General features: G+C 45.5%; 1 long non-coding RNA gene and 1 other non-coding gene across 2 annotated transcripts in view; one reads left to right on the top strand and one right to left on the bottom strand.

Annotated features, from left to right (window-relative positions):
* The window catches only part of LOC124796426, a 687,048-nt gene that overhangs the window by 313,079 nt on the left and 350,535 nt on the right, over nt 1-23,434 (top strand). The window lies entirely within an intron of this gene.
* Trnat-agu lies at nt 8,371-8,443 on the bottom strand. Its single transcript has one exon. It is a non-coding gene; the product is annotated as a tRNA-Thr (tRNA).

Consider the following 23,434-nt stretch of genomic DNA (forward strand, 5'->3'; position numbering starts at 1 on the left):
CTTAGCCAGAGCTGGTGCGCTGTGGAACCAAAACCGGAACTGCACCAACGGTCACCTTGGGGCGTGCCCGTTACACGTGGACACAAGCAACCCAGAAGAGGGTGAGAGGACAGCGGTTCCAGAGGAAACTCAGTGGCTCCCAGGTTCAAAGTGGAGCACTAACAGTGTTCTTTACTGACAGATAGTGGCATTTTGGTCGGCTGAGTGGGTATACAGTGACGGACGCAGCCCTGTGACGAACCCATGCATATTATAAAAGTGATCTTGCGTCAGTACCACATCTCCTCCTAAACCACTGGATAGATTTCGACTAAACTGGGTCACGTATGACCTACTGCCTGGAAAGAACCGCTGTATGATTAAGTACTTCCGACTTCTCAAAAGGGTGGGAGTCGGGGTGAAAAAAAGCGTAGCTGACGATGCGCAAATAGTCAGAATATATTCCTCCAGTATTTGAGAATGAGACCACTTAGTGATTGCAACGAACTCTACACATAATTTAAAACCTTTACGAGGCCTTTTGTAGCCGACATTTCCCAAAAAATGATGAAAGCAAATAAGTTTCATGCAGTGAAACTGTCGCATCAGGCGTGACCTTTTAATTTATTAGTTCTTTACTACCAACTCTATTCGCAACACATTGCGGAACAGTATCCACGTATATGACTGGACGTACGTTCAAAATTATGTCATCGTACGATACATAGTTCAGGAGGTATGACGTCATAAATATTGATCTGCTTCAAAACGAAACTGCATTGTTGCTAACTGGCACCACAATACGGCCACATGAGGGTAACGTATGAGGACACCGGATGTCTGTAACGTACAGTAGTGCCTCCAGAGTCCTCTCACTTACAGCCAGCACATGAAGTCATACCCGATGGCTCACCATACCACAATAGCAAGAGCAGCCCGCTGTGCCTCTCAAGAAGAACTGAAAAATGGGACCTCTGGCCAGCTCACCACTAAACTCACCGATGATGGTCATCCGGGATAGTGCAGAACCGCTGAACACACCGTAGCCTCCGCATGTGCTGGTAAGTCCCTAGTCCGGCTGCTGCTGTTCTCCCACCACTGGTGTGGAATGGCACAAAATGTTCCGGGGAGTCGTTTCTCGTCCTCGCATGGCAGCCTCAGATCTGAAGCCGTTGCAGGGTCTTTGATGCTCAATACGGCGATTCTCTCTTGTGGTGGTCAGACGTGGTCGACCGTAACCTTGACGACGAGTATGCACATTCCCAAGAAGTTCAACATCAGACCTATGTCACATCAAAATGCCCCACAATTATGTATATTGCGTGATTCTACCAGACTGACAAACGGAGTCTCACGAGTCGCCTTTCAAACTCTCCCTGGTACCGATAAAGCATCTCACACGAATACCTGGCATCTCCGTGTAATAGGAACATCTGATGGTGTTCACGCCCCTTACATAGCCTACCAGGCCTGGTAACAATGTGAATACGCCAACAACACTAATGCACTCTGGTGGACTTTGTACCTGTTACGCGGAATTGCAATTATAATCATTTACCTATCCACAGATAGTATGCATGTATATAAAGTTACATTGACATCCGACCACGTCTTCCTGATGCTTCAATTTTTTTGTTAGGTAATGCATTCTGACCTTGCTTACGGTGGTGCTATAGCATTTTCAGAACCAGATAGCATAACCATTGATAGTGTGCGCGGTTATCAACGCCCGAACATTGATAGTGTAGTGGTTTTCGACTCATATTTCTTAGTGGTTAGCATACTAGCTATTTCTGCGGTCATGACACGTAGACATCGAACGGAGAAAATATTTTGTGCAAATATTTTTAAAGTAACGAAGTATAAGAAAAATGGAGGCCTCATTAAGGGCCTTCACATAAATACTGTTTTTTCTTTCTGTATGTTAAGAAATCGATCCTGATTTCTCATCCTGATATACACACTACGAAGGTAATAGTGATTATACAGGGTGATTGAGTTGCACCTACGGATGTCATTCTATGCAACCCGCTATGATATACCCAACCTTCAGAAATCACACGCGAGATTTTCATAATCTCCCGCTCGCTACGCGCAAACTATTGGTCCTACAGAAAAAATTAAGAGGAACTTTTCGTAGGAAATTTAATGTAGTCAAATTTTGTACTGGGATACGTTTTGGCTAGAGGCCGCAGTTTTCGAGTTATTCAAGAGAAGCGTACAAAATCGACATTTAAACGAACCCCCACTCCCACAATCATCTCCCACCAGTCCGGATATCTAGTATATTGTTCACGGCACTCCCTCTTACCACCGTATAAAAATTTGTGACTACGCGAATTATTTCTCGCGTTCGACCTTTCCTGGTCTTCATTGACTGGCCTTATTACGTCACCAGCTTAATGGAGCGCTTACAGTCTGTAACATTGAGGTATATGTAATTTTTAGGTAAAGACTTTGTGAATTTTAACACCATAAAATAAACAATTACCTCATCGTATTCGACAGGCTTTCTGAAATTACTGTGCTTGTAAGTGTTAAGTTTGATCGAACTGTCAGCGTTATTGGTTTTATCGTACCGTTTACAAAAAGCACTTTGCTTTCATTTCCCTCACGGCCACCCTTAAATTAATTATGTCAACCAGCCGACTATGCTGGTAGCATAATATTCCAATCAGTAGAGATTAAAAAAGTTGAACATCGGGAATAGTTCGTGTAGCCGATAGTTTTTGTTCAGTAATAGGTGGGAGAGCTTCGGACAACCTGCTACAAATCCTGACTGGTGAGGGATGAGTGTCGGGGTGGAAGTGCGTTGGAGGGTCACTTTTGTGCGTTTTTCTTGAATAACTCTAAAACAGTAGCCCCCAACGAAAACGTATCCCAGTACAAAATTTAACTAAATTAAATGTTCTACAAGAAGGTCATGATAATTTGTTCTGTTGGACTAACAGTTTGTGCGTAGCGAGGGAGAGGACATGAAAATGTCGAGTGTGCTTTTTGACGGCCAAATGTAACATTTTAGTTTGCATAAAACTACATCGGTAGGAGCAACTGAATCGCCCTGTGTTTACTAGGTCGTATTGTTTTGGCGGATGTTGTTGTCATGACAGACAGAAACCAGCATCTGCTTTGGACTGCTCAAACACTATTGACCACTTTTATACCCTATCACACAACGAATCAACCTACGATATCGAAAACACAACATGTGGAACAACATCAGTCAAGACTAACGAAGTGTACAGAGCTAAGCCAAAATAGCACTTTTTAAAATTAATGTTATTGCTAACAATCTACAACACGTTTCCTCTGTTAGCCTTCCTGAAGCACTATTTCTATGGTAATCTAATATTATTTACGCTGAACCGTCTACGTGCGTATTTTACGTGTAGAAGTAGGGTAAGTTTGAACCTCTGTATCTTGGAAACGTATAAGATATCAAGAAAATTTTCAAGGTTGTTCGAGATCGGCATCTTCGGAATGTACGAGGTTAAGTCAATTATTATCCGCAATTTAGTTATATTTTTGTTTATTTTGGTAGTACAGTCGTTTTAAGTTGATGACGCATGCTTTATTTATTTGTTGTTAAATCTTTACAATTTTCAAGCTGCTAGGTTAGTTTCATTATCGCTGCCGTGCTGTTAATCATGGCTGCCCCGCTGTCTATTTGCACCAAAGAAGATCAGCGTTCAGCGATCGATTTCTTGTGGGCGGAATGCATATCAGGGGCCGAATTTCATCGAAGACTTTCAGTATAGTACGGGAACAGTGTTTTGCCACAACGGAGTGTCTACGAACGGATTGAAAAGTTTCGAAATTGTCGCACAGGTGTTGCGCACGATGAAGGAGCCGGACGATTATTTACCGCCACAAATGAAGAAACCATTGAGCATTCACGTGAAATGATTCTCTTAGACAGATGATTAACTATTGACGAAGTTGCACATCGTCTGCAAATTAGTCACGGTTCTGCCTACGAAATCATCCACAATAGACTTGGGTTTCATAAAAATTGTGCAAGATGGATCCCAAAACAACTCAGTTGCATAAACAAACGCGATTGGACATCTGCAAAAAGTATTTGGATCGCTATAGTAACGAAGGGGGCAACTTCTTAGACAGGATCATTACTGGTGACGAAACAAGGATCCAGCATTACGAGCCGGAGAGTAAATGGCAGAGTATGGAATGAAAACATCCAAATTCGCTGTGAAAGAAAAAGTTGAAGACCCAACCATCCGCAGGAGAACTGATGCTTACGGGTTTTTGGAACAAAGTCCAGTACTGGAACATTGTGGGGAATGTTGCACAACAATAAACAGTGTACGTTACAATGAGATGCTTACTGCCACGCTAAAGCCTGCAATTCGAAGCAAACGCCGAGGATTGCTGTCAAAAGGTATTGTGTTGTTACACGACAATACCCGTCCGCATATGCTGCCCCCACTCCTGAAACGCTCCAGAAACTCAAATTTGAATTACTGGATCATCCTCCATACAGTCCCGATCTTGCCTCTTCTGACAATAACTTTTTTTGGTCCACTCAAACAGGCATTAAGGGACCATCGGTTTGTCTCGGCCGAAGCAGTGAAAGAAGCAGTGCATTCTTGGCTCACATCTCAACCGAGAACCTTCTTTTATGAAGCCTTCAGGAAGCTTGTACAATGATGGACCAAGTGCGTTGAAACACAAGGAGACTATGTCGAAAACTGATATTCTTGGAAGTTTCCTATTTGATTACAATAAAATTTTATAACTACTTGCGGATAATAATTGACTTACCCTCCTATCATAAAAAATTCAGCTATTTGCTGAGCAAAGCAGTCTTGGAATCTGTGGCTCGGATTTAATACGAAAAAACGGTAATGAACGCTTTTTTGGGGTTTTCTAAGGAAAACGCCAATGAACTAATAAATAATTTTGAAAACACGAAGATGACACATCTACATTAATTCCACGAGAATATACTGGTAAATTTTTAACAATTTGTTGCGGTTATTCATTACTTATTACTTATATTTCTTCTCATACTGGATTTTACGTGCGTATTTTACGTGTAGATTTAGGATAACTTTGAGCATTTGTATCTCGGAAACGGATAAAGATGTCACGAAATTTGCCAAGATTGTTCGCGGTCGGGGACTATATCGTAAAACGTTTCAGCCGCTCGGTTTTCATGAGAAAAATGGCAAAACAACATTTTTTGACTTTTTATAAGGAACCGCGCAGTGACGTGCGTCCACAAGCCGCACGTAGGCAAATCAAATGCAGAATGTACCAAACGATTTGCTCCATTTGCTCAAGCGGGAGGAACTGTGTAATAATCATACTTCGACCCTGTACTGTAGGTAGTGACACTAAGACAATTCATCTGTTGGGTATACAAATGGTCTCTATCCCAAGGGCTAGCCAAAACGTTTGACCCTACCTTTCTGTCACCAATAGAACCTGACGAAAGAGCCCCGGAACAGCCCCGTTTTCATACGCTGTCCTTTGGAACAACCCTGTGTACCTATATCTGCGGATCTGAAAAAACTGTTTACCATGAATTTAGGAAACCAATTTTTCAATACATCGAACATACCGAGGTAAATGCCGAACTCTGTTATTTTTTCTTACGTGCACAATGGTGGATGAATCAACAGCTCCCAATCCTGGAGAGTCATCACTCCACGCCAGCCCGTCGGCGACCGTCCCGTTGGGTAGCGTTGAACCCGACCACATGCAAAGAGCAATTTTCGTTCTTCGTATCTTCAGCTTACATGCCTAACTGATGTTTTGCAGTTCTGAACCAGCACTCGCATCATTCTTTTAGCCGAATGACAGCGACTGACTTTCAACCACTGATTCCTCGGTTACTTGTCCCGTTCTATTAGAACGTGTTTCACACCAGATGGTTGTGAATGACGTGAAGGAATAGACATATATCAGTCGTAATGTGTTTTCTGCAAAGCAGTTTTTTTCAGCAGAGCTATATTTTCTTGGAGCCGTCGTACCGTAACATTAGGTACGGCGAGAACACGAGAGATGTGGACAAATTGTCCGGCACGAACTTGTGCTGGCTGCGTGTTCCGCAACCGCTTAACAACCGGCGAGGTCGTAAATTCTTTCGCTGGACGGATTACGGGAATATATAGGGGCGCCTGCCTGGTGCGCCTGCGGCAGCGTCAGCGGCGTGCAGCAGTGCTGCTTTGTTGGTTGCGTGTCTGCTAGGCGCGACGTTTCTGGGGCAGCGGGTAGCGGACAGAGGCAGGGTCCGGCAGCGGCTGCCCTCGCGTGTCGGCCGGCCACACGAACGCGCGCCTTGGGCCGCCGCCGAATGTAGGGCCGTGGCCTGGCGTGGCCTAGCGGTGCCCCAGTAACGCCGCCGAATCACGGGCCTCTCTGCCGCCACGCCCTGATGGCGCCAAGGGACTGGCAGCGCTTTCAGGAGTCCAACGCCGCACTTCGGTGAGTTGTCTTCGTACTTGTTGACATATGGATCAAGGAGCAACTTGTTAGACAGGGGTGGTATACTCTTTCTTCATTCATTGGCTTTTTTGTACTGCAATGTAACAAGTAAAAAACAAAGGCGACTGTAGGCATTATAAGGTGAGCAATGTGTAGTTTGTCGAGTCTGCGGCCGGAGTATGTAATGGTCGTATGTACGCCGTTTTAAAGGGATGAAAGTGGATATGAAACAGCTAAGAAGAAACAATGTCGAGAATGATGAATATCACATTTATTATTTCAAATAACGGAAAGAATTCTCTCTTCTAAGGAACGATTATCTATACTAAAAATGAATATATAAAATCGTCGTGTTTGTTTGTTTTTTAACACCTTAATCTCCGAAACTACTGGACGAATTTTCATGAGGTTTTCGCAGGTAATTTGAACATAGCTTGGAGCACCATAAAGGTTTTAGTTAATCAGAACCGGATCACGGATAAAGAAAAGGATATCACGATTTACAGTTTTACAAGAACTTTGCCTGTCTGTCTGATCAAGCTACTCTCCAAAAACACTATAAGGATTTTTATGGGGTTTTCACTGATAACGTCAGCGTAGCTAGGTGCACCGTACAGGCTATATTTCGTCCAAATCAGATAATAGAAAAAATATGTATTGATACATATTATAAAAATTTATGTATGTATGTTCCAATTCACCTCCGCAATCGCTGGACCTATTTCAACCAAACTCGTTACATATATCACTTACTATCTGGAAAGAGTCGCTGTGGGCCTAAGGACCACCTACCTGTCAAAAGGGTCGGGCTGAAAAAAAAGAGTAGGGCACACATCCAGATTTTATTCATCATTGAACTCTGAGAAAGAACACAGGCTACTTTAGAAAATGTGTAGTACAAAATACTTATTGATTTGTAGAATATTAAGCAAATTTAGGGAAACGTATTTACTCATTGAAAAAGCTGTATACTCTTTGACTTTCGAACTTCATTGTATATGTGTAAATGCATTTCTTAGTTAATATGTGCCACGTGATACGGTTCAAAATAATGACTACAGTGCTTATACAATCTTCACTATGTTTATTCCATACTTACACATTGTTTGTTGCGTAATTTACACATCGCGTAATACGTATCTACTATACACATTACCCGGTATTCGTGAACGAGAGCAGTTAGTGACTTGCGACAGACTTTACATATAATTTCAAATCATTAAGAAACTCCTTGTCGCTGACACCCCCACATAATAGTGAAAGGAAAAATATTCATCGTTTACTATATTTTCGCTGTTCATGCAGTAAAACTCTCACATCAGACATGACGTTTACATTTATTACCTCTTTATTATCAACTCTGTTCTTAACACATTTATTAGACGGTATCCAGACTTAGTGTTAAACGTACCAACAAAATTTAACTATTATATGACGCATACTTGAGGAGATATGAGGGAAGGAGGAGGTGGCCAGTGAGGGAGGGGGAGGAGGTGATGGATAGAGAAAGACAAGAGGAGGGAGATGGGAAGGAGAGACGGTCATAGAAGGGGAAGAGGAGGAGATGTGCAGAGAGAAGGAGAAGAGGAGATGGGCAGAGAGAGGCGGAGAACAGATAGAGAGAGAGGCAGGAGGAGATGGAGAGAATTGGGGGGGGGGAGGGGGGGAGGTAGGCACAGAGTATGGAAAGAAGGAGATGGAGAGGGACAGGGGACCGGAGGAAATGGCACAGAGAGTAGGAAGGTGGAGATGGACCAACAGAATTGAAATAAATACTCGTACATACCTGGGCATCACACTAATCTCTACTAAATGGCTTTTAATGAGGTTTTCACAGGTAACTTGAGCATAGCTTGGAGCCACGAAAAAAAGACGCAGAGGAACTACAGACCGCGGCTGCGAGCGGACATTGATTGAAGTAATGGAGAAAGTTGAAAACTTGTGTCGGACTGGGTTTCGAACCCAGGCCTCCTGCTTACTAGGCAGATGCTGTGACCACTGAGCCATCCGGACACAGTGGTCATTGCAACAATTAGCCTAGCACGCCATCCATCACACACAAATTCTCATCTTATCCACGCACTACAAATAAAGTGCCCCTTGCCCATTATCCTCATTACTCGCGGCATTTCGCCGATTCCCGTAAGAGTCGAGCTTAGTGTACATCTGCACTGAAGAGATCAGACGCCTTCTCACCTTAATTTTATATATATATAAATGAAATGAGCGTGTGGAATCATTTGCCGGCCACCAAGTGTAAGTCGTATTTCAATCGACGACACATTGGACGACTTGTGGGCCGGTGATGAGGATGAAAGGATGATGAGAACAACACAACAGCCAGACCCCGAGCGGAGAAAAGCTCCAACCCGGCCGGGAATCGAACCCGGGCCAGTTTGTATGGGAGACGAGGACATTACCACCCAGCTAAGCAGGTGGACAATTTTATAGATAAATTGTCCTCATTCGTATCTGATACTCCATATTCTTTTCTCACCCCCTACTGCGTAACATGCCAACAGCGTCATCAGGCGGCATTCAGTCTCGCTGAGAACAGTGGTCATAATGATTTTGTTCATAAGTGTATACTTAAGTTTTTCTGTCTCAATTTATACACCTGCATATGGACACACTTGGTCGCATGATCGTCATTTAGACAGTACTCGGTTTCAGCCACGTTCGCTGTAGCAATGTGCGCCAAGAAATCGCTACTTGGGATCAGGGCCTTACTTTTTCCGATTGATGATGTCTTTCTCGTACAGCAAACAAAGAGTCGAGGGGAGTGATATCTGGCGAACTAAGTGGCCAGAGAATTGGGTCACACTTTCCAATGAAAATGTTTCATTTATGACTCACAAACATGCAGTTACCAGTGTGTTGGTGCTTCATCATCGTAGCAGTTACACGAGAATATTTCACAGCAAATAACAATGGATGTTCGTACATGAGTCGTACACTGCATGAGAAAAAAAAAATGAAAAACCCAGAAGACATTCACAGATTTCAATGTACAAGTACACACCATCAGTGGCTACGTACACTGAAGCGCCTAAAAGCCGGTATAGGCATGCGTATTCAGATACAGAGATATGTAAACAGACAGCATAGAGCGCTGCGGTCGGCAACGCCTATATAAGATAACAAGTGTTTGGCGCAGTTGTTAGGTCGGTTACTGCTGCTGCAATGGCAGATTATCAAGATGAACGTGGTGTTGTAGTCGGTCCACGAGCGATGGGACACAGTATCTCCGAGGCAGCGATGAAGTGGGGATTTTCCCGTACGAACATTTCACGAATGTGCCGTGAATATCGGGAATCCGGTAAAACATCAAATCTCCGGCATCGCTGCGGCCGAAAACAGATGCTGCAAGAACGGAACCAACGACGGCTGAAGAGAATCGTTCAACGTGACAGAATTGCAAACCTTCCGCAAATTACCGCAGATTTCAATGCGGGCCATCAACAAGTGTCAGCGTGCGAATCATTCGACGAAAGGAAGGCCCACTCACGTACTCTTGATGACTGCACAACACAGAGCTTTGCGCCTCTCCTGGGCCTGTCAACACCGCCATTGGACTGTTGATGACTGGAAACACGTTGCCTGGTCGGCTGAGTCTCGTTTCAAATTGCATCGAGCGGGTGGAAGTGTACGGGTATCGAGACAATCTCATGAATCCATGGAACTCTGCATGGCAGCAGCGGACTGTTCAAGCTGGTGGAGGCTCTGCAAAGGTGTGAGATGTGCGCAGTTGGATTGATATGAGACTCCTGATACGTCTAGATACGACTCTGAGACGTCACACGTACTTAAGCATGCTGTCTGATCACCTGCGTCAATTCATGTCCATTGTGCATTCCGACGGACTTGGGCAATATCAGCAAGACAACGCGATTCCCCACACGTCCATAATTGCTACAGGGTGGTTTCATAAACACTCTTCTCAGTTTAAACACGTCCACTGGCCACCAAACTCCCCAGACATGAACATTATGGAGCTTATCTGGGATGCCTTGCAACGTGCTATCCCCTCGTATTTATGGATTTATGGACAGCCGTGCATGATTCATGATGTCAATTCCCTCCAGCACTACTTCGAACTTTAGCCGAGTCCATCCCACGTCGTGTTGCGGCACTTCTGCGTGCTCGCGAGTGCCCTACACGATATTAGGCGGGTGTACAAGTTTCTTTGGCTCTTCAGTGTATAAATGGTTAGAGTTGCAATTCTCTCTCGCAAATAGAATGGCCATCGAAGTGCATTAGTTTCGTTACTGTTTAATGTAGTTACCTGGCCTTGTAGGGTATATACGAAGCGTTAACAGAGTCAGATGTTGAATGTTCACTGTAAAGGACACGGTGATGCTGCATATTCGTGTGAGACAACGTTATCAGCAGTGAAAGTGTTTGGAAGGGGCCTCATTGTAGATGTTCAGGTGGTGGTAACATGCGATATCCATATTTGTGTGTGACAGTGACCCGACGTTGAACTGCACGGGAACGTAAGGCATACACACTGGTCGTCAAGATTACGATCGACGGCGTCTGACCACCACAAGGATGGATCGCCATGTTGTGTCCCAAGCAAATCGTAGCCCCTTTACATCTGCACCTGCCAACCGAGCACAAATATTGGACTCTTTGCAACACTCTGTGTTACCTTGCGCCGTTGAGCGCAGTCAAGCAAACACCGGACTATGTAATTACACTCCTGGAAATTGAAATAAGAACACCGTGAATTCATTGTCCCAGGAAGGGGAAACTTTATTGACACATTCCTGGGGTCAGATACATCACATGATCACACTGACAGAACCACATAGACACAGGCAACAGAGCATGCACAATGTCGGCACTAGTACAGTGTATATCCACCTTTCGCAGCAATGCAGGCTGCTATTCTCCCATGGAGACGATCGTAGAGATGCTGGATGTAGTCCTGTGGAACGGCTTGCCATGCCATTTCCACCTGGCGCCTCAGTTGGACCAGCGTTCGTGCTGGACGTGCAGACCGCGTGAGACGACGCTTCATCCAGTCCCAAACATGCTAAATGGGGGACAGATCCGGAGATCTTGCTGGCCAGGGTAGTTGACTTACACCTTCTAGAGCACGTTGGGTGGCACGGGATACATGCGGACGTGCATTGTCCTGTTGGAACAGCAAGTTCCCTTGCCGGTCTAGGAATGGTAGAACGATGGGTTCGATGACGGTTTGGATGTACCGTGCACTATTCAGTGTCCCCTCGACGATCACCAGTGGTGTACGGCCAGTGTAGGAGATCGCTCCCCACACCATGATGCCGGGTGTTGGCCCTGTGTGCCTCGGTCGTATGCAGTCCTGATTGTGGCGCTCACCTGCACGGAGCCAAACACGCATACGACCATCATTGGCACCAAGGCAGAAGCGACTCTCATCGCTGAAGACGACACGTCTCCATTCGTCCCTCCATTCACGCCTGTTGCGACACCACTGGAGGCGGGCTGCACGATGTTGGGGCGTGAGCGGAAGACGGCCTAACGGTGTGCGGGACCACAGCCCAGCTTCATGGAGACGGTTGCGAATGGTCCTCGCCGATACCCCAGGAGCAACAGTGTCCCTAATTTGCTGGGAAGTGGCGGTGCGGTCCCCTACGGCACTGCGTAGGATCCTACGGTCTTGGCGTGCATCCGTGCATCGCTGCGGTCCGGTCCCAGGTCGACGGGCACGTGCACCTTCCGCCGACCACTGGCGACAACATTGATGTACTGTGGAGACCTCACGCCCCACGTGTTGAGCAATTCGGCGGTACGTCCACCCGGCCTCCCGCATGCCCACTATACGCCCTCGCTCAAAGTCCGTCAACTGCACATACGGTTCACGTCCACGCTGTCGCGGCATGCTACCAGTGTTAAAGACTGCGATGGAGCTCCGTATGCCACGGCAAACTGGCTGACACTGACGGCGGCGGTGCACAAATGCTGCGCAGCTAGCGCCATTCGACGGCCAACACCGCGGTTCCTGGTGTGTCCGCTGTGCCGTGCGTGTGATCATTGCTTGTACAGCCCTCTCGCAGTGTCCGGAGCAAGTATGGTGGGTCTGACACACCGGTGTCAATGTGTTCTTTTTTCCATTTCCAGGAGTGTACCTTGCATTGAGCAGGCTGCCGTCAACACCACAACACAAACGGCTACGTTTCGAGTGGTGTAGTGACCTGGAAGCATGGACTGCAGATCAGTGACGTCGCATTGTGTTCAGCGGGGAATCGCGGTTCTGCATTACTCCAGATGACCACGGTAGCTGACTATGGTGGGGACGTGGGGAGACGTCCCACTCTTACAACGTTTTGGAGAGGCACAGCGCTGTTAGTCCTGGCGACATGGCATGAGGAGTCAGGTCAGGGCTGGTAGTGGGCGAGGGAACTCTGACGGCATAGCGGTACGTATCAGACATCCTGATCCTCAAATGTCACTCTTTGTGCGACAGTACTGTGGTACCATTTTACAATAGTACAATGCTTGTTCACACATGGCACGTGCCTCTATGAACTGTCTGCATGACGGCGAGGTACTCTTGTTGCCAGTAAGATTCCTAGATTTGTCCCCGACAGAACCTGTGTGGGAGCAGTACGCAGGATATTAATGACCAGTTACAATAGTTCAGAGCCGAATTACCTCGGGAGAGGATACAAAGCCTTTGTGATATCCTTGCCAAATGAATCAGGGCACACATTCAGGCCAGAGGAGGTGAATTATCATACTCTAAATGAGATGACACTGCTAAGTTCTTTGTAAAAAAACTGACTTGATTTCGTAAGCACTGAAATAGCATCACATACCCTCCCAATCCATGAAATTATAATTCGTTTCCTCCAGTTCTGGGAGCTTCATTTTAATTGTCAGGCTGTGTAATTGACCGTTAGCTCTCAGCAGTTAGAGAATAAGATTCTCCGTGGTGCCCGACGGCAGCTCGTGGTTTAGTGGCTAGCATTACTGCCTCTAGATCACGGGGTCCCGGGTTCGATTCCCGGCCTGGTTGGGGATTTTCTTTGCCCGGGGACTGGGTGTTTGTGTTGTCCTCATCATTTCATCATCATTCGTGACAGTGTCTGGAGTGGACTCTTAAAAAAATTGGCACTTTGTACTGGCGCTGATGACCGCACAGTTGAGCGCCCCACAAACCAAACATCGACATCATTCGTGGTGCCCAACGCCTTGTAACGCCTGTCGCTGAACGTCTGTGCATTCTTACGCTTACTGGGCAAACACGCGGCGAAGAGCATAGCCCTCGTTTGAGGACTGTCTATCTCTTCCATTAATCTAACTTGATAATGGTCTCATATCTAAAAAAAATTGTCGAAAATCGATCGAACGGGGTTTTTGTAAGCGAATTTGTAAGCAGCCCTGCTGGAAGAATATACGGGAAGGTAAGCGATAAGAAAGTTTGTCGACATAAAAGTTTTCTGGGTGTGGTACCACGTCATAATGTATAAAACTGCTGCTGCTGGAGAAAAACCAACGTTTCGGCCACTGTCTACACCCAGAAGAAGATCGCTGCAACCGTGGCCGAAACGCAATTAAATAAGGAAGTTTGTTTATCTGCCATGGTCTAACCCACGTAACTGAAGATGCAGCGCGGTCTGCCCCTTCCCCGTGGCTTTGTTGTTCGTAGGTGCCCCGGAATGTTCCAACATAGCACAAAACTTCGCCACGGAGGGAACGGGCGCTACTATACCATTAATGGTAATATTAACTCTATTCTGAAAGTTATTCTTTCACAAGACTGCCGGATCCACACGTTGTTATCGTACGTAAATAGGAATAAATGTCACAGCCAAACTGCACAAGTCTATCGACGCTTTTTCGTGAGCATTGTCAAGTTCTTCCTTTGTAATAGTAATTTAATTGGTTTCTAAGTATATCACTGATACCTTCACAGTCAGCTGTGGAAATATCGTGCTGTATATTCTACACTGACCGAAATCTACCGCAGTGAGTGTATAATACACAGCACGGCATTTCCACAGCTAATTCTAATGACACAGATCACTGTTCAAAGTCGAGACTCAATCAATACAGCGTGGCTGATGTATGGATACACAACACGTGCGGAATAGCTTAAGTTGTTCATTTATACTTTTTGCCTGCACTACTACGTGGCACATATTGCACCACGCCAAGAACAGTGACACACCTCAAAAATGCAAAACTTGAGAAAAATCAACTTAAAGAATTCTGTAAAAATTATTTTAAAATAGCATAAGCTTCCTTTAAATTGCAAGTATGTATTTCTGGCAGTAGATTCCATTAAATGTTGTACAGCAGTAAAATGGACATGTAGTTCCGCTAACGTCGAGTGTAGGGTTTTATCTGGTAATTATTAATTAGTTCTTTGGGTTGTGTCACTTCTGTTGCTTTTCTGAAAACTTTTTTTATGACCCTCACGCAATACTTTTGCCGCTTTTTCAGCCAAAATAAAGTGTATTTTTTTACTTACTGCAATATAATATGACATTCGAACATCCTTTAGGCAAAATTAATACGTAAGTTAGAATAAAAAAATTAGAAACAAGTTGAAATTGCTTTATTAGGAAATAGAAAATGCAGAATTTTTTATTTATGAAAATTAATACAATTTGATAAGGAATTTCAATTAGGTTCAATTGAGTGAACACAGTTTACGAAAACATAGAATCATAAATGGGCTTATGTAATGTAGGAATATAGTACGCCGAGAAAAGGTGTTCAGTAAGGATATATCAGAAGTTCCAAATACTCTATACCTTGCTCAACAGTCCCTGGATTTCTGCGGTAACTCCACCGATCGCACACCAGAGAAACAAGACCGACGTTAGCGGCGGATTACCAATAGCTGCATGCAACGATGTGCATCTTACAACCTCTACCATAACTGAATTACATTTCCATATGGTTCTTCCAATACATCTGACTCGCAATTACAAGATTTATGTGATCGTCCCACCTTAAATCGGTTCCTTCCTTTGATATAAAGTTCTGGTGCAGGCAACAGACATTTCCTCATCTGAAGAAACAGCTTTCGTGTGTGTTTATTAGCTGACAGTTGTGATTTTTGCCAAATCGGATCGTGCCTAGTTTCTATGGAAGCTGAGACGGGACTCATGCGTGAAGACAACAGGCGCCATTCAGCTCCAGGCCAGTGCACAATTTAACTTCAGTGATTAAGTCTATAGACGTGAATGAGCGCTTCATACAGCAATGACTTCACGAATGCTTCTGCGCAGTGTGTTAGATAGCTGAAACAAGAGGAGACGCCATGTAGCGTGGGGTTCGGTCCCCCGTCTGTCTTCGTCTGACCTATCTCCAGTACACGGCAATGCGTTCTGTGAATGGCACCTAATCCCATTAAGGCGACGCTGACAATCCTTCCCTCACATTTTCAATGTACCAAATGCAGTCCTACCCCCAAAAATGCAAGTGTGTATTACGTACAATGGAATGCAGGGTCGCTGATTTCGATTTTGTAGTTCTATGCAGCAGCAGAGCAGTAACTCTTTCGTGTTAATTTGTTTTTCAGGGGTTTTTGCTGAATTGCACCCAGATCTTCATTAATCTGTTTTTATATCTAGTCGCGGGCGGCCTCTACTGTTTTTTTTCCTCAGCAGTTCTTCTCGCACTGGGTTAATTATTCCCGGATGTCATATCCAGTGTTCCATTAACTTGTCTCCTCTTTTGGGAACGATCTTACACAGAATTTGTCCCTCGTCTACGCTTTTTAGTCGTTCTTCAGTTCGCACTTAAGCTGTTCACTTTTATTTAACTTTCTTCAATAGTATCACATTTGAAATATCTCCATTGTTTTCTTCTCCGAATTTTCGATGGTCCGCATTTCACTTTGTAACATATCATTTCCTGGCTGCCCATGTGTGCTACCCCTGTTCGCTTTTGTAGTCGCCTCAGACAGTTTCCAGTTTTAGGAAGAAGGTGAGTTTTCTTTCATCCTTCTAAATGTTTGGTGGTCGGAGCTGACAAGGTGGATTTTAACGGCCTTACACCAGAACAGTCGGTGTCTCCAACACCCTTATTCAAAATAATTTCTACAGGACCAGCCAGAAAGCAGTATCTTACAGAAACACTGAATAGCAGGAGCAGGAAATCGTCAGTGAGAATGCTCTCAATTTGCTCCTGCTTGTGACTGGCCGAGAACCCGTAGGTTAAATAATTTCGTGGAGCGCTTTGAAGCTCACGGTACTGGGGAGTCGGCCGGGCGCCGTTATTGGGTTGAGGTGGCCAGTTGTGTATTCTCTGGGCGTTTTTTAAGGGCTTATTATTTCGGAAGTGTAGAGCTAGTCATCCTACGTGAGCAACGAATTACTTTACGGGTACGGAAAACCTACAACGTATTGAAAAGTACGTTCCCGGGCGCGGGCGTCTGTTCAGGCATTTTCTTGTTTTTCTCTGCGAGTACTGGGGATTAATGAATGTCGACTTTTCGGTAAAAAAGGTTTCACAGCAAAGGGTGGAGACATTAGCTAAATGTAGGTGTTGTTGGGTAAAAGTGACTGCCTGGACTAGAGTTAATGGTTGCACGGGGTGTTCTGCTTATCTGAAAACATTGAAATATGTCGAAATATCTCGAAAACTCCGTGTGTGGGGCAGGGAGGCAACTTTGAAATCTTAAATTCGGCCCCCATTTTTTATTGCAGAAACGGATTCTACGGAAGAAAATACACAAGTTTTGTCTGGAGATTTTTTTTATTTCGCGGCAGATGGTGCAGTAATCGGAAAAAATCAAAATGGGTAGAAAATCGTGTTCCAAAATGGTATCCATTGACACTTGAATTAACCCCCCACCATCACGATGCAAGGGTAGGACCGGCAATTATTTCATAACTTTTAATAGGAAGCCCCTTTCTCAGCACTGTAATGCCTGTCCTGCCCTCGCAACGTGGAGGTGGGGAGTTAAGTCACTAGACAGTATTTTGAAACATACCATTTTCTACCCATTTTGATTTTTCCGATTGCAGCGCCATCTGCCGCAAAATGAAAAAAGTTTACAGACACAACTTGTGTATTTTTTCCGTAGAATCCGTTTCTGTCATAAAAATTGGGAGTACGCATTAAAGATTTCAAAGGAGCTCCCCGCCCCACAGCCCGCGCACATGGAGTGGGGTGGGGAGTTGGGTTTGGTACCACTGGATGTCCCCCTACGAGACGAACTCATTTTAATTATATTTTTTTTAAATCGAATGTGTTATTTTGGAGATATTTCAGTGTCTTCAGATTAATTGAACATCTTGTATAGAAAATATCATTTGTTTCCATGCAGATTTGAACGTAGTGTTTTTGTGACCCTTTCTCTTATTACTTAGAACTGTGTTTCTGTTTAGTTGTTATAGCGATTATCAAAGGCAATTACTGGTAGCCGGTTGAAGACTATCCACTGAAATGTTAGCGGTAAACCATTCCAGTCCAGTGGTCGTATCTCAGGACCTTTCCTGAAGCTACTGTTGTTAATGGCATCCTTACAAGCGATGTTCACAGGGCTACATACATGCGTTTGACGAATACTCAGGTAGCCTACCACACCCCGAATGTTCCTCTAAATCATCCGATCTCAGCCCCATAGAAAATGGGAGGATTTGGAACAACAGGTGAGGAGTAGCAATCAACAGCCCCTCAGTTTGATAGCTCCACGGGATCTAATGAGCAATGAGTGGTTACAGCTCGTTATGGCATACCTGAAAAAAAATCTTGCGGACTCTCTACACCGCCGGATTTAAGCCGTTATTAAGGCTATTGGAGTTGTTACGCAGTATTAGCGAGAACTGTCCTGGGGAGGGGGGGGGGGGGGAAGACGAGTGATTAATTTTTGGTTCGGCGTGTTTATAAATCGGTAATAACCACATTAAAAAGTGAATAAAATCTTCTCGGTTTTCAAGCCTTGTCAGTTTTAATAAAATTGTCGAGTTTTCGATGGATATCTCCGCCATCGTCGTCAGGAGTAAAAGCAACTGACTGCCGGGGTGTCACGGTATTCAGCTTATGTGGGCACGACTGTAGCATCTGTCACCAATCGGTGAGCGCCGAAATGACGCGCGCGCGGAAGATGAGTCGGGCAGCTCGTAGCAGCTCCGGTCCGCCAAGGGACCAAGTGACGCCAAGCGGCGCGAGGGGTCAGTGCCACATCTGAACCTGTCTCTCCTGCCTCTCTACAAGCGTCAAGCATTCGTCTTTGCTCTCTTTCGATGTCCAAAGACCGCCCCCACGTCTTACTAATTGGGTACCCTGTTCTCTGTTAAAACTGTTGCTGTTTATTCGTACTTGAACCGCCTTCTCTATAATGAAATCCCAGCATGTTGACGCATGAACCAAGATATTCGTGTTTTCAGACTGTACTTTGTTTTTGTATTCCAGGTACTGCTCAACTATGGCCGACTTGTCAAGCTCCCTATTTTTAATATGTTGCTAGTGCTCGGCACAACGCTCCGCAACTGTGCGGATTGTTTGTGCTACGTAGACGCTGCCGCATTTCAAGGGACACCATACACACCGAGGCCAGCGGAATTCCATCTCGTATTTAACAGGGCGCAGCATATTTCGTATCTTTGGGGTGGCCAAAATACTGGTCTCAGTCCATGTCTCTGCAGCACACTTTCTAACTTGCTGCGAATTGCCCCACAGTATGACAGGAAAGCATCCAGCTGGGCCTCTTCTGCTCTTTCACAGGCGTCCTTCTTCGGTGACACGTGAAAGCTTTGCAGTGTCTCTCTTAGCAGTTTCAAACGTGGCAACGGCTCTTCGCACCACTTGACGTCACTCAGTGTCGTAGCGAGCCCGAGCTGTTACGAGCTGTCCAACTCATCTTCCTCGCACGTGTCGTCGGCCCTCACTGATTGGCAACAGATGACTATGTAAGGAAAACCGTGCCAGCCGGGCAGTCAGTGGTTCTTACTGATGATGACGATGACGGAGGTAGCCACTGAAAGCTCGAGAACTTTACATTGATCAGCCTGAACATTATGACCACCTACCTAATAGCCGGTATGTTCACCTTTGACACGGATAACAGGCGGCGACGCGTCGTGACACGGAAGCAATGAGGCCTTGGTAGGTCGCTGGAGGGATCTGGCACCACATCCGCGCAAACAATTTACATAATTCCCGAAAATTCCAGGGAAGAGGGCGAGGAGCTGTGACGCCACGTTCAACCACATCACAGATGTGTTCGATCAGGTTCAGATCTGGCGAGTTGAGGGGGCCAGCACGTAACCTGGCACTCACCACTGTCACTCCATTACATTCCTGGCATTGTGACCAGGAGCATTATCTTGCTGAAAAATGCCACTGCCGTCGGAAACACGATCGTCATGAAGGGGTGTACGAGGTACGTGTACGACACTCCGTGACCATCATGGTGGCTTGCACGAGCTCCACTTGACATATGGAAGCCCACATGAATGTTCCCCAGAGCACAATGGAGGTGCCGCCAGCTTGTCTCCGTCCTGCAGTACAGGTATCAAGGAGCTGTTTCCCTGGAAGACGGCGGATTTGGGCCCTCCCATCGACGTGATGAAGGTGGTGTCGGGATTCATCAGACCGTGCAACGCTCTGCCACTGAGCCATAGCCCAGTGCCGATGGTCACGTGACCATTTGAGTCGTAGTTGTCGATGTCGTGGTTTTAGTATTGGCACCTATATGGGTTGTCGGCTGCGGAGGCCCATCGTTAGGAGTATTCGGTGCACTGTGTGTCCAGACACACTTGTACTCTGCCCAGCATTAAAGTCTGAGGTTAATTACGCCACAGTTCGCCGCCTGCCCAGTTTTTTACCAGTCTGCCCAGTCTACGACGTCCGACACCTGTAATTAGGCGTGGCCCCCCATCCCCACGGCATCTCGACGTGGTATTCGCCACGTGTTGAAGACACCCGCCGCAGCACTCCTCGAACGCATCACAAATCGTGTAGTTTCCTCAAAACTCGTGCCGAGCCTCAGGGCCGTCACAATCTGCCCTCCGTCAAATTCAGATAGATCGCGCGCCTTCCCCATTCTAAACGCGTACACGCTCATGTGATACAACATGCACAGTGCGTGTGTTTGACTAGCAGTCATTCCTTGTCAGGTGATGCTGCTGTCGCCTGGACTTGTGGCATCGACGCGTTTATATCGATAGAAGTCGGTGGTCATGATGTTATGGCTGATCGGTATATTTCAATCGACACGATTTGAAAACCGAGATGATTTTAGTTAAACACGCCGTCTCAAAAAAGTCTGATGGCAACCATAGTAGTGGTAGGAACAGTTCGCCAGTGGTGATGGCACTGGGCTGTAAGAAGCTACGGTACACGGGGCTAGCAGGCTGCCAGTTCCGCGAGCAATGGGCGTTACCCGCGGGGTGGGCCTTGTGGCAGGCCATTTGTCAAGGCGACGCGTGGCGCCACGACCGCGGCCGTGCATTTTAAGTGCTACGCCCAGCGCCATTTAGACGGCCGTGCCACTGGCCAGCGACGTATCGCGGTTTTAGCGTAATGAGTGCGCGAGGGAAGTGAGAAACGCCCACCGCCACCCGGCCAGTCGCAGGTGCGACTTCCACTGTCGTTCTCTGTCACCACTACCTCTGCGTCCAGTTTTGGTTTCCAAACGGCGATAACCTCTGCCCTAATGGAATAGCGGAGAGGCTGATAAGTAACGACCGAAGCGTACCTCAGCGTGCAGGTTGTGCAAGCGGATTGCAACTTTTTACTTGTGGTAGGGTCAGAGCAACAGCATGCGCAACAGGCTTCACACAGCAGGTTCAGTAAAAACTGCGTAAGGGAATGTATGGTTTTTGTAGTACGTGAACTTCGGATATTATGAAGTAGTTAGACAATATGCAATTACCGTGATTTCTCTTCCGTCCAGTGGTTTTCACAAACAGGTTGATACGTCCCCTTAGAAAAATTAATGAATTACTGTGCTGATAAACCTCTTACATTATTTGATTTTCAAACAGCTGAGCAGAACTGAACCTACTCAGACATTTCGCTCTTTACCTATTCTGATCAACACTAAACTGACACACAATATTTTTAGCGCAACGCAATCTGACTTTCAAAAATCCCTACAAAAGAATGGCCCTGACTAACAATAACCTATACCTTTCACAAATCACTTACCTCACAAAAATCTTCGTTACTCGAACTACTGCAATACAGCGAGCGCCACTACTGCCAGCTAAATAAAAGATTCAAACTGCTGAAGGCACTAACTACTGATAGGCATAGTTAGCAAATGAAAGATTTTGATAGAGAACAAACAATGTATTTACCTTAATAGTGTTCAAAAGTCATAATATATATAGCAGTTCATGACATCCAGTCTTACAAATTTACTGTCTCTGTCCAGATCATCCGCTCTCAAAACTCCGCCATCTCACTCCCCACATCCACCACTGCTGGCGGCTCACCTCCAACTGCGCAACGCTACGCGCTGTTAACATCCAGCTGCCCAACACTACAATAGCGACTATTGCAACAATGCCGACCAGCCTCAGACTGCACACAGCACAGCCAGTGATTTTCATGCAGAGCGGTACATGGTGTTACCAATATAAAAGCTAAACAGCCTACTTACAAGGTGACACATGATCTACTTCAAAATGTTTTCGTGATGCCCAGTAAAGAGTATAATTCCTCTCCAGACATCACCTGAATTACGTCGCAGAGAAAAGTGTTCTGTAATTTGAAAAAAAAAATGTTGAGAGCAATTTTTCAAAAATTTCCAATAATGATTGAAAATGTACACTAACGATAAAGACTATGCAATTTATTAAATGAAAGAGAATTAGATAGTTAAGTGTTAACTATTGCTCATTCTTCTTTTTTTTTTTTGGATACAGTTGGTTCTGTTGTTGTGTTGTTGCGTTGCGAATTCCAAGATGGCATGTCGGGCGATGTGGAATATACGGCCCACTGCTCGTGTCAGTTTCCCTGTGACCTACTAGCGGCTGCGTCTGTACATGGCGTTATCATTTCCTCATCGCAGCCGAGATAGCTACTAGGAATTTAACACTGGTTCAAATTAGAATGTCCGTTAGAGATGACTCATAATTATCTAAGATTATTGATGGGTCTTTCAACATTTCTTCCATTTGATGATGCCAGGATATTTGCGTTATAGAACGTTCGGAGACCTTATTGGTTCAATGGCTTAATGTGATCTAGCCAAATTTAACCTGAAGATGTGATTCATTATTGCGAAACCGGTTGTACCTTCACTCCACAATAAATGAGGATTAGCAGCTACAAGCAAACTCTACAGTTTGTTAGAAGATTTTCCTACAAAAATTTTTAAAACTCTTTTGCCAGAGTGATATGCTGGAGAATTCCGTAAAACCCACCTTGAACAGAATTTAATTTTATTCTGTGACATGGCCAACGTTTGGCCCTCAAAATAATTTAGTTTTTGTACTGAAGAAAATACCATTATTGGCATCGAAACCTAGGTAAACTAATAAAATTTTACCTTGCAACTGGCCGGCCGCAGTGGCCGAGCGGTTCTTGTCGCTTCAGTCAGGAACCGCGCGACCGCTACGGTCGCAGGTTCGAATCCTGCCTCGGGCATGGATGTGTGTGATGTCCTTAGGTTTAAGTAGTTCTAAGTTCTAGGGGACTGATGACCCCTAGAACTTAGAACTACTTAAACCTAAGGACATCACACACATCCATGCCCGAGGCGGGATTCGAACCTGCGACCGTAGCGGCCGCGGTTCCAGACTGTAGCGCCTAGAACCGCTCGGTCACTCCGGTCGGCCCTTTAAACCGGACTGGTGGGGATCCCAAACACTATCAGTAGTCAAGAATGGATCGCACTAGTGTCCTAAATGCCATCTACTTCACAGATGACCCACACTTTCCTAAGATTCTGCCAATAAATCGAAGTCGACCATTCGTCTTCCCAACTACAACCCTTAGAAGATGCTTCCCTTGCATATCGCTTCGCAACGTGACGCCTAGATATATAATTGATGTGATTGTGTCAAGCAGCAAACTACTAATGCTGCATTCGAGCATTACG

Source organism: Schistocerca piceifrons, chromosome 4 (assembly GCF_021461385.2).
Source record: "Schistocerca piceifrons isolate TAMUIC-IGC-003096 chromosome 4, iqSchPice1.1, whole genome shotgun sequence".
In the NCBI taxonomy this organism is placed as follows: domain Eukaryota; kingdom Metazoa; phylum Arthropoda; class Insecta; order Orthoptera; family Acrididae; genus Schistocerca; species Schistocerca piceifrons.